This window comes from Rhinopithecus bieti, unplaced genomic scaffold, assembly GCF_001698545.2.
Source record: "Rhinopithecus bieti isolate Rb0 unplaced genomic scaffold, ASM169854v2 scaffold_4981, whole genome shotgun sequence".
Taxonomy (NCBI): domain Eukaryota; kingdom Metazoa; phylum Chordata; class Mammalia; order Primates; family Cercopithecidae; genus Rhinopithecus; species Rhinopithecus bieti.
The window spans coordinates 1396607-1405766 of NW_016805130.1; positions in this window are offsets into that span (position 1 = coordinate 1396607).

Consider the following 9160-nt stretch of genomic DNA (forward strand, 5'->3'; position numbering starts at 1 on the left):
CAGCATCCCATATTAGGGTTTTGCATATGAAATTTGGGGAGACACAAACATTCAGTTTATAACAGGCATAATGCCATTATTCCCATTTGACTAATGAGAATCTCAAGGATCAGAGATATTAAATAATCCAGCCCAGGGCTCATAGGTAGTAAGTGGTAGAACATGGCTTTTTCATTGTATATCACATACTGTAAATTTCTCCTTACCAAGCAGCATGACTTAAATTCCTGATTATGGTTATCATAACAAGTACAGCTGAGATAGCATCCTTTATTCTAGCTCCCTAGCTCCCCATATATAAATTTTAAAATACATAAGTTAGAACTTATTGAAATATCTTTTTGTTTTGTTTTGTTTTTGAGACAGGGTCTCACTCTGTTGCCCAGGCTAGAGTACAGTGGCATGATGGCACCATCTCGGCTCACTTCAGACTTGACTTTCCAAGGCCCAAGTGATTCTTCTGCCTCAGTCTCCCAAGTAGGTGGGAACACAAGTGTTCGCCACCATGCCTGGCTAATTTTTTAATTTTTAGTAGAGTTGGAGTTTCGCCATGTTGCCAAGGCTAGTCTTGAACTCCTAGGCTCAAACGATCCACTTGCCTTGGCCTCCCAAAGTGCTGGGATTATAGGTGTAAGCCACCGTGTCTGGCCTGAAATATCTTTTTGGCAGTGAGGGTGGGGTGGGGTTAGAGGGTGGCAACTTGGGATGATTTTTGTATTGCTATCATTCCTATTTAGGTGTCATGCATTACACTGTGTCTCAAGGAGCGAGATTATTCCACTGCCTTTCTTTTTGTTTGTTTGTTTTTTTTTTTTTTTTTTTTGAGATGGAGTCTCACTCTTGTCACCCAGGCTAGAGTGCAGTGGCGTGATCTTGGCTCACTGCCACCTTCACCTCCTGAGTTAAGCGATTCTCCTGTCGCAGTCTCCTGAGTAGCTGAGATTACAGACGCTCGCCACCATGCCCAGCTAATTTTTGTACTTTCACTAGAGACGGGGTTTCACCATGTTGGCCAGGCTAGTCTTGAACTCCTGACCTCAGGTGATCCACCTGCCTCGATCTCCCAAAGTGCTGGGATTATAGGTGTGAGCCACTGCACCTGGCCTTCACTGCTTTTCATAGAGCTCGGTAAAGATTTTGTAATGAAAAATATGTCAGCTACCTTAAAAACAGTGTGTTGTCGGTAAATTATCAGCCTACTTCCAGAATCCAATCAAATATATCAGTGTAACTGGAGACTCTACTATGTGTTCCATGAAAACACAGCATCTGAATGATGAATGGTCTTTGCCTTCAAGAGATTTATATTCTAGCACTAACAAGAACATATTGAAAATAAGAGCAATAATAATTTCCTTTAAATTATCTTTATTAATGGAATTGTTTAAGCTATTTAGGTACACAATGGGGCAGCTGCTTTAATTTGAACTTCTCCAGTGGGAAACCTGAACCACAAAGTAGATAGGTGACCTGCTTCAGTCTCCTGGTGGGATCAGGCAGGATTCACTGCTGCTGAGGCCTCCTGCTTTCTGGCAAGCTGGGCCTGTGTGCCTGGCCATATCTCATTTATGGCTGAGATCCAAGGGAAGATTGTGAAATATTTACTCCTAGGAATCTCTATTGACAATTGATGAACTTCTTGGGAATTTTCCCAAATTTGACAATTACATAAAAGGACACAGTAAATTCAATAAAATTTTAAATGAACTATAACACCTTGCACTTACAATTAGATGACCAGGTTTATTTTTATTTATTTAATTTTTTTTATTTTGATGCCCCAGACTAGCTATGCTATATGGATAAGTGTTTCAAGTTAGTCTCACAATAAGAAATCATCAAGCAGTTCAATAAGTATTTCCTGAGGGCCTATAATGAGCTAGGTACAGTGTGAAAAACACAGGCAAAATCTCTGATCTCATAGAGCTTCTATTCTAGTTGAGGTGGGGTAAAATGGGGAAGATGGCAATCACCAAGTAAACTATTAAGAATTTGCCCTAAAGGAAATAAAATAAGACTATGTGATAAAGGAAAAATAGGAGACTAATGTAGTCAGAGTGGTCAGGGAAGTTCTCATTTAGAGATGCCTTGTGAGCTGAAACCTGAGAGGAGAAAGAAACAAGCCATGTGAATACCTAGGGGTACTCTTCTAGGTATTTAGAACAGCAAGCGCAAGGGCTCTGTGGCAGTGAGGAACTTAGCATGTGCAGAGCAAAAGGACAGTGTGGCTGGAGCAAAGAGAGGGGAGAGTAGCAAGAGAAAAGGAAAAGGACCCATTATTGGAGGCATGACTTTGGCTCTTGTTCAGTGTGAAATAAAGAATAGGGTTTAGCGGAGAAGTGTTTTCTTTTGAGAGTTGTTGTATATCGAGAGGATCATCTGTCTCTTGTGTTGAGAATAGACTGTAGAGAGGTAAATAAAAAATAAAATTCTAAACCCCTCAGCTTACTGAATGGATCCCTTCTCTCAGCCAAGGACATTCCAAGTAAACCTGAAAAGCTAGTTCTGGCCATGATGGGAAGCGGGGGTTAGAGATGCCTCATTATACCCTTCTCCCTCTGGAATTCAGGCCAACTGCCCAGCATTAACATTAAAACAGAGATCTTAAGACTGGAAAACAGACTTTTCTAGCAATAAGATACCAAAATCCAAACTGACCAGTATAACATCACATGACAGATAGAAAAAAGTCAAAGTATTTTACCCCAAAATACTTTTCTTGAGAATGACCCTGCAAAGCTGTCTCTTGTAGGGAAAATCTACATTCTTCAGAGAATCCCCTTCATCTTCCAGGTCTTTTACTAATCCAGGAGAGAATTAACTAAGAGGCTGGCACCTTTACCATTTATTCTCTGAAGCCTGCTATCTGGAGGATTTATCTACATAATAAAAACCTTGATTCCACAATCTCTTATCTTAACCCAGACACTCCTTTCTGTTGGTTCCAAGTTTTCAGATAATAACTTAACTCTTTCAACCAATTGCCAATCAGAAAATCCTTGAAACCACTTATTTCCTGGAACCACAACACCACCCTCCTTCACTTCAAGTTATTCCACTTTTCTGGATTCAAACCATGTGTACCGTTGAGGTATTGATTGATGTCTGCCTGTAACTTCTGTCCCTGTAAAATGTATAAAATCAAGTTGTAACCCACTAACCTTGGGCACATGTTCTCAGGACCTCCTGGGGCTATGTCATGGGCCTTGGTTACTCATATTTGGCTCAGAATAAACCTCCTTAAATATTTTAGAGTTTGACTCTTTTCATTGACAGAGGGCCAAGGAAAGGCAGGACATAACACTTGTTGTTTAGGATATTACTGAAATGTCTCAGGAGAGGGAGAGGTGGCTTGGATTTTATGGTAACTGTATTAAGATGTGGTCGGAGTCTGGACTTGTTTGAATAATGTCTTCATGTAAAAGAGAGATAGGAGTCAAAAAGTATTCTAAAGTTTCTGGCTTAAACAATTAGAAGTTGGATATTGCCATTGACTGAGATTGTAAAGGCTAAAGATTGTAAAGGCTAAAAGAACAGTTTGCGGGGATGATCAAGAGTTCAGTTTTGGGCATGTGAAGGATGAAGTGTCCAAGTGGAGGTATCCAGTAAGTCACTGGATATAGAATTCTGGAGTTTGGGGAGCGATCTGTCCTAGGGATGTGCATTTGGGCATTGATCGCACATGGGTGGTGTTTAAAGCTATCAGACTAGATGAGATTGCCAAGAGAATGCCAGGTCATGCGGAAGGCATGGAGAACAGATGAGAAGTGTGTCTTCATGTCTTACTTTCTAGGATGTATCTAGGAAGATTCTGGAGTCTCTGGCTTGTGAGCCTCTCCTTTCCTCTTGGTTGATTCGTTTGTATTTCAACCACTTTTCTTTTTCTTTCTTTTTTTTTTTTCAACCACTTTTCTTGAACTAGTCTGTGGCTTTAGTATCAGATGACAGTATTCACTAATTCCTGAAACAGCATGAATAAATAACACCAGGATAAAAAAAAAAAAAGATCGTAAGTGATTGGGACACATCTAAGTATTTGGAGGAATCACCTAAATGATGGAATAAGATATAGATATATATATGTATATATATATACACACACACACACACACACATACACACACACACACACATACACACACACAATGTCAGAGGACAAAATTACAACAAATTGTTTAAAAATCTCAATTGGCTTTATTGTGATTCCAGAATTCTATTCTATGAAATAAGAGTAAGTGTTCCAATGAGTTGACCAGTAGAGATTGGCTTTATAGACAAAGCAGGCCTGAAGAAAGCAGAAATAAACAAAAAGTGGATCGGTCATTTCAAAGTTACTTTCCTTGTAAGGTGGGGACAGGGAGACAGAATAATAGAAAAATAACTGATTGGTTAATGTCAGATTACTCCAGGTTATGGATTAAAAGAGAGGAAATTTCATTATCATGCCCATTGAAGACTGAAACTGATCTGTTTGGGAAATTGGCTGTTACCTCTCACTCCTGATTTTCTGAAGGTCAGACAAAATTTAATTTAGGTTTGGTGATATAGAAATTTGGCATAGGTGACTCCATTTTGACCTTTAATCTGTTCTATTGAGGCCTAGCGCAGGAGCTTGGTATGAAACTATGTTTTCCTATAACTTGTATTCAACAACGTTCAGTGGAGCCAGGACATCTCTTCTACTATGTTGTTAATTCATGGAATCTAGGAGTAAAGACAGTTCTGCTGTAACATGTCTGTTTTGGCTTTGAAGTTGCTTTCTTGGCCCTGTCAATTATGGAGTCCCCAAGTCCAAGTTTTATTAGGCTTGGAAGATGGTAGTCACACCCGTGTATTTTTAAATTATGGGTTTGAATATTTCAATGCATTAAAAATTGTGCTTTCTCAGAGTTAGCGAACACATGAGTTATTTCTGTTTTAATTGTAAAATGATAATGTAAGGACAAATTCAAATTAAAGATAAGAGGCTTAATTCTCCCTCTTGAAAATAAGAGAAAAGATTTCCCTCTTTTCCATTTTCTTTGAGCATTTACTTTAGAAAACTTGTAATTGTTCATACTTTCTCCTCTGTTTGAAATGTGTATAAATCATTTTGAAGACTATATTGGCATATTGTTAGCTTTTTCACCTAAGAATGTCTTTCTCAGGGACCTGGGAGCCATCTCTTTAAAACGTGAACATCAAGGGAGATGGTACCCCTACCCGTTTCTGTGGAAGGGTAGAATCCTAACTTGGAGATGAATGGGGCATCTTACTCCAAGTTACAAAACTACCCTCTGCCATAAAGATATGAGAAGTTCCTTTTTTCTCTGGATAAAGTCAATTAGCTAACTCAGATGGCCACTTTAATTATCAGGTAAAGTTAGAACAAGTTATGTGTGACAAATGGTGCTGTCAAGTTCTATTACTTGAGGACTAGTTATTGTTTATCTTGACAACACGCATGCAATGGGTTTTTATCTGGGTGGCTACGTAGAAGGTGACATTTCGTTCTGTCTTTGCAGTCTCTTAGTGGATTGCCTGTGATGCACATCACATTCTGCTTTAATGCATATTCAATAATAAAACTGTTTTCTTTCTGTACTATCTTTGTAGAGAGGATTTATGAACTGGGAGATTTTGCTTTTAATTAGATTTTTCCAACATTTGTTTATGATACATATCCAAATTACTGAAATGTTTTGGTTCTCTAAAATCTCCTTTCAAACGTTCATGCATGATTCATTTCCATTGGATAGTTTAACTGACTTTTTGCCCCCAAAAGTAGAATTAGTGCTTGAAAACTGGATTCTTTCTTTCTGAGGGATAGCTCTGATCACTGTATTCTTGGTATAATTAACTTTTGGTTCTTTTAAAATATTATGCTTATTTTCTGAAAACAATCACTAAATAATTGAGGGCCCTATTAAAGGGTGTTCTGTAGGTACACATGTTAATGCCACAACAAACTACCACAGACTAGGTGGTTTACATAACAGAAATATATTTTCTCATAGATCTGGAGGTTAGAAGTCCAAAATTAAGGTGTCAGTAGGGTTGGTTTTTTCTGAGCATTCTCTCCTTGGTTTGTAGATGGCTGCCTTCTCTCTGTGTTGTCTCATGGTCTTCCCTCTGAGCATGTCTGTGTCTTAATCTGTATCTGAATTAGTCATACAATATGACTAACGTTCTTTTCACAAGAGCATTAGTATTAGAGCCATATTGTATTAGGGCCTACCCTAATGACCTAATTTTATCTCAATTACTTCTTTAAAGGCCCTGTCTCCAAAGAGTCACATTCTGAGGTACTGGGGGTTAAGACTTCAACATAGGAATTTTTGGCAGACATAATTTAGTGTACACCTATTCAATTTGTTATTTAAATATGTGCAAAAGTAGTTTCATCAAAATGCCCTAAACCACAGAATGTGACTGTCACTTAAACTAGTTTTTATGAGCTTAGCATTCAACATTCTACTTGTCTTAGTCACTAGAACCAGTATCTCCAAAATGATGTCCTATATTTTGTTTCTTGTTTGTTTCTAAGAATATAGAATTGTTTTGAAAACAATATGTATTGCTGACTAGTTCCTTCAAAGAAATAACAAACTGTTTTATGAAAAATGTGCCTCAAATCTTAAATTGAACTTCAGTAATCTGCAAAGTATTCCCAAGTCTCTTTTCTGGCCTCAAGTTGGTAGAGTAAATTTCCTCTTAAACATAAATAAAAATGAATAAAATGTCTTTATGGTCAGCTCCACCCTAAATGACATGCATGCAATGTTGCCCCCAAATGGTACTTTTTTTTTTTTTTTTTTTTTTTATTATACTTAAGTTCTAGGGTACATGTGCATAACGTGCAGGTTTGTCTACATATGATATACTTATGCCATGTTGGTGTGGCTGCACCCATCACTAGTCAGCACCCATCAATTCATCATCTTATATCTTGTATAACTCCCCAATGCAAGCCTCCTCCTCCCCCTCCCCCCCCAAATGTACTTATGGACCATTAATTTAATTCTCTCAGTGTTCACTATTGCATGTATGAGGGAAGAGATAACACATGTCCACATTTTCTGACCTTTGCATATACTTGCATTTATTAAGAGATTAGTGCCCCCCCACAAGCAAACTTTGGTGACCCACAAAGTAACTTGCCACCAGACCTGAGCCTTGGAAGTAGAAGAAGGAAGAAACATTAAAAGGTGGACATATTTTCTCCTTAGATGTTATATTTGTCTCCTTCTACTAGATTTATTTTTGGCACACAGAAGAGCACATCCATATGGGGAGCATTTTAAAATTGCTTGTGAAGAACAGGCATATTTCCAAGAGGAAATGTAACCTTGCCTTCATCTGGTGTATCAGATCAATGCGCTGTAAAAGATCATGTTCAGTTACCTCATTTTTTTTGAATTAGAATTAATGGCTCATTAGTCTTGATCATATCAATATTATAACACCACTTACATTTGATAGAAAAGGGAAGAAGGCTGATGGAGTGCACTTATTCCCTTTTACTCTTAGTGAGTAGATTGTGTGCCAGCCTCAGGGAAAACCAGCAGGATCACGGAGGTGGCCCTTTTCAAATGGGCCATTTAGGGTAAATGTGGATTCTTTTGTATGAGGCTCTTGGAAGAAGAGTTAAAAGGTTCTCAAGGTTTGGGTCACTTGGGACATATATCAGTGTCTCCACCCCCTACTTTGGGCAGCTGGCCAGAGTGAGGGAACCAGACACCCTCAGCCTTTCTTTGGCCACATGTTGGACCATATGTTGGAAACTGAAAAAATAGACATTAAGAATCTCTTGAACGTCTCTCCAACGAGGAATTCCATCGACAAAAAAGCACATATTTATTCAGGGCTCAGAGAGAGATGCAGATGTACTCTTTTGAAATAAAAATAAGAAATATTGCCAGGTACTAGATGACATTAAGATTTATCTCCACTCCCATCCCTACATTTTGCCAAAAAGAAACAGTAATGAAATGGACTCTCAAATCAAAGCAAAAGAAAGCAAACCAAAAACTAACCTTATGGAAAGAAACACTAGACTAGGAGCCAAGGACTCTAGCTGCATTGTTGATGGCCATGATCTCATCATGTGGCTGTGGGTAGTGAGTACTCCTTGGTTTTTATCTGCACAGCACTTTTTTTGTCTTGGGAGCTGCCGGCTTCCCCCAGTCATACATATGCCTTACTGAGCTGTGAATCTATACGATATGAGTTAGTATCTTATCTCTTTGTCCACAGGGATTGGCTTAAAGATGAATGACCTTCATGCTAATTTAGTCTAATTAACGACTTCCCTGGGACTTTGCTGGGACTATCAGGAAACTGGCACTTGCTTTCCATTGGGTTTATGAATTGAAATGATAATCTAAATTGGTAGCTGCTGGTCTTCATCTTTGCCACGTAAAGGCAACACCGAGAAAGGCAGCCTGAGAAATGCCCAGAGAGAAGCAGAGCTGGATGACACATATTTGAATATTTGACTTCTACTAGGCCTGGAGCTGCTCACCCTTGGAGTTAGGCAACATATCTCCCTAGTTTCGGGTGGGACCTTGCCACTGGGAACCCGATGATTATACTTTGTATATTCAGATTCACTGAGTTTCTTTTTACTCATTTGTGAAGGAACAATCCATTTAGTGTATTTCTACATTTCTTTCTACCTCTGAAGTTTTTAAGACTAAATCTATATATTTTGACACACTTTACATAGTAATTTGTTGTGAGAATCTTTATCCTAAGGCAGAGTGTAAGTCTCAGAAATTTCCAAAATTTATCTCAAAAATTTCTTACAGTTATTTGGAACTTATATGTGAAGTTAAATCTATCTTCATATTAACAATGAATGAAATATTTGATGAGAAAATTGATAGTATAAACAGGATCAGAGAGTAATATTTAAAACCTTTTTAGGAATATAAACAACTTTTAGAAGAGAGAGAGACGTGAAAATCTAACATCTATTAATTAAAGTATGCCCCAGTGTTAAATATAGCTATTACCTCTACTTGAAAGCAATAAAACTAAACATTTTTCTAAAATCATAATGAATAATTAAGACTGGGCAATTCCTCCAATTATTTTAACTCTCTGCACCAATCAACATATAGAGTAAAAATTCCATTATGCAAATGTCCTAAAAATCTTTTTTTTTTTTTTTTTTTTT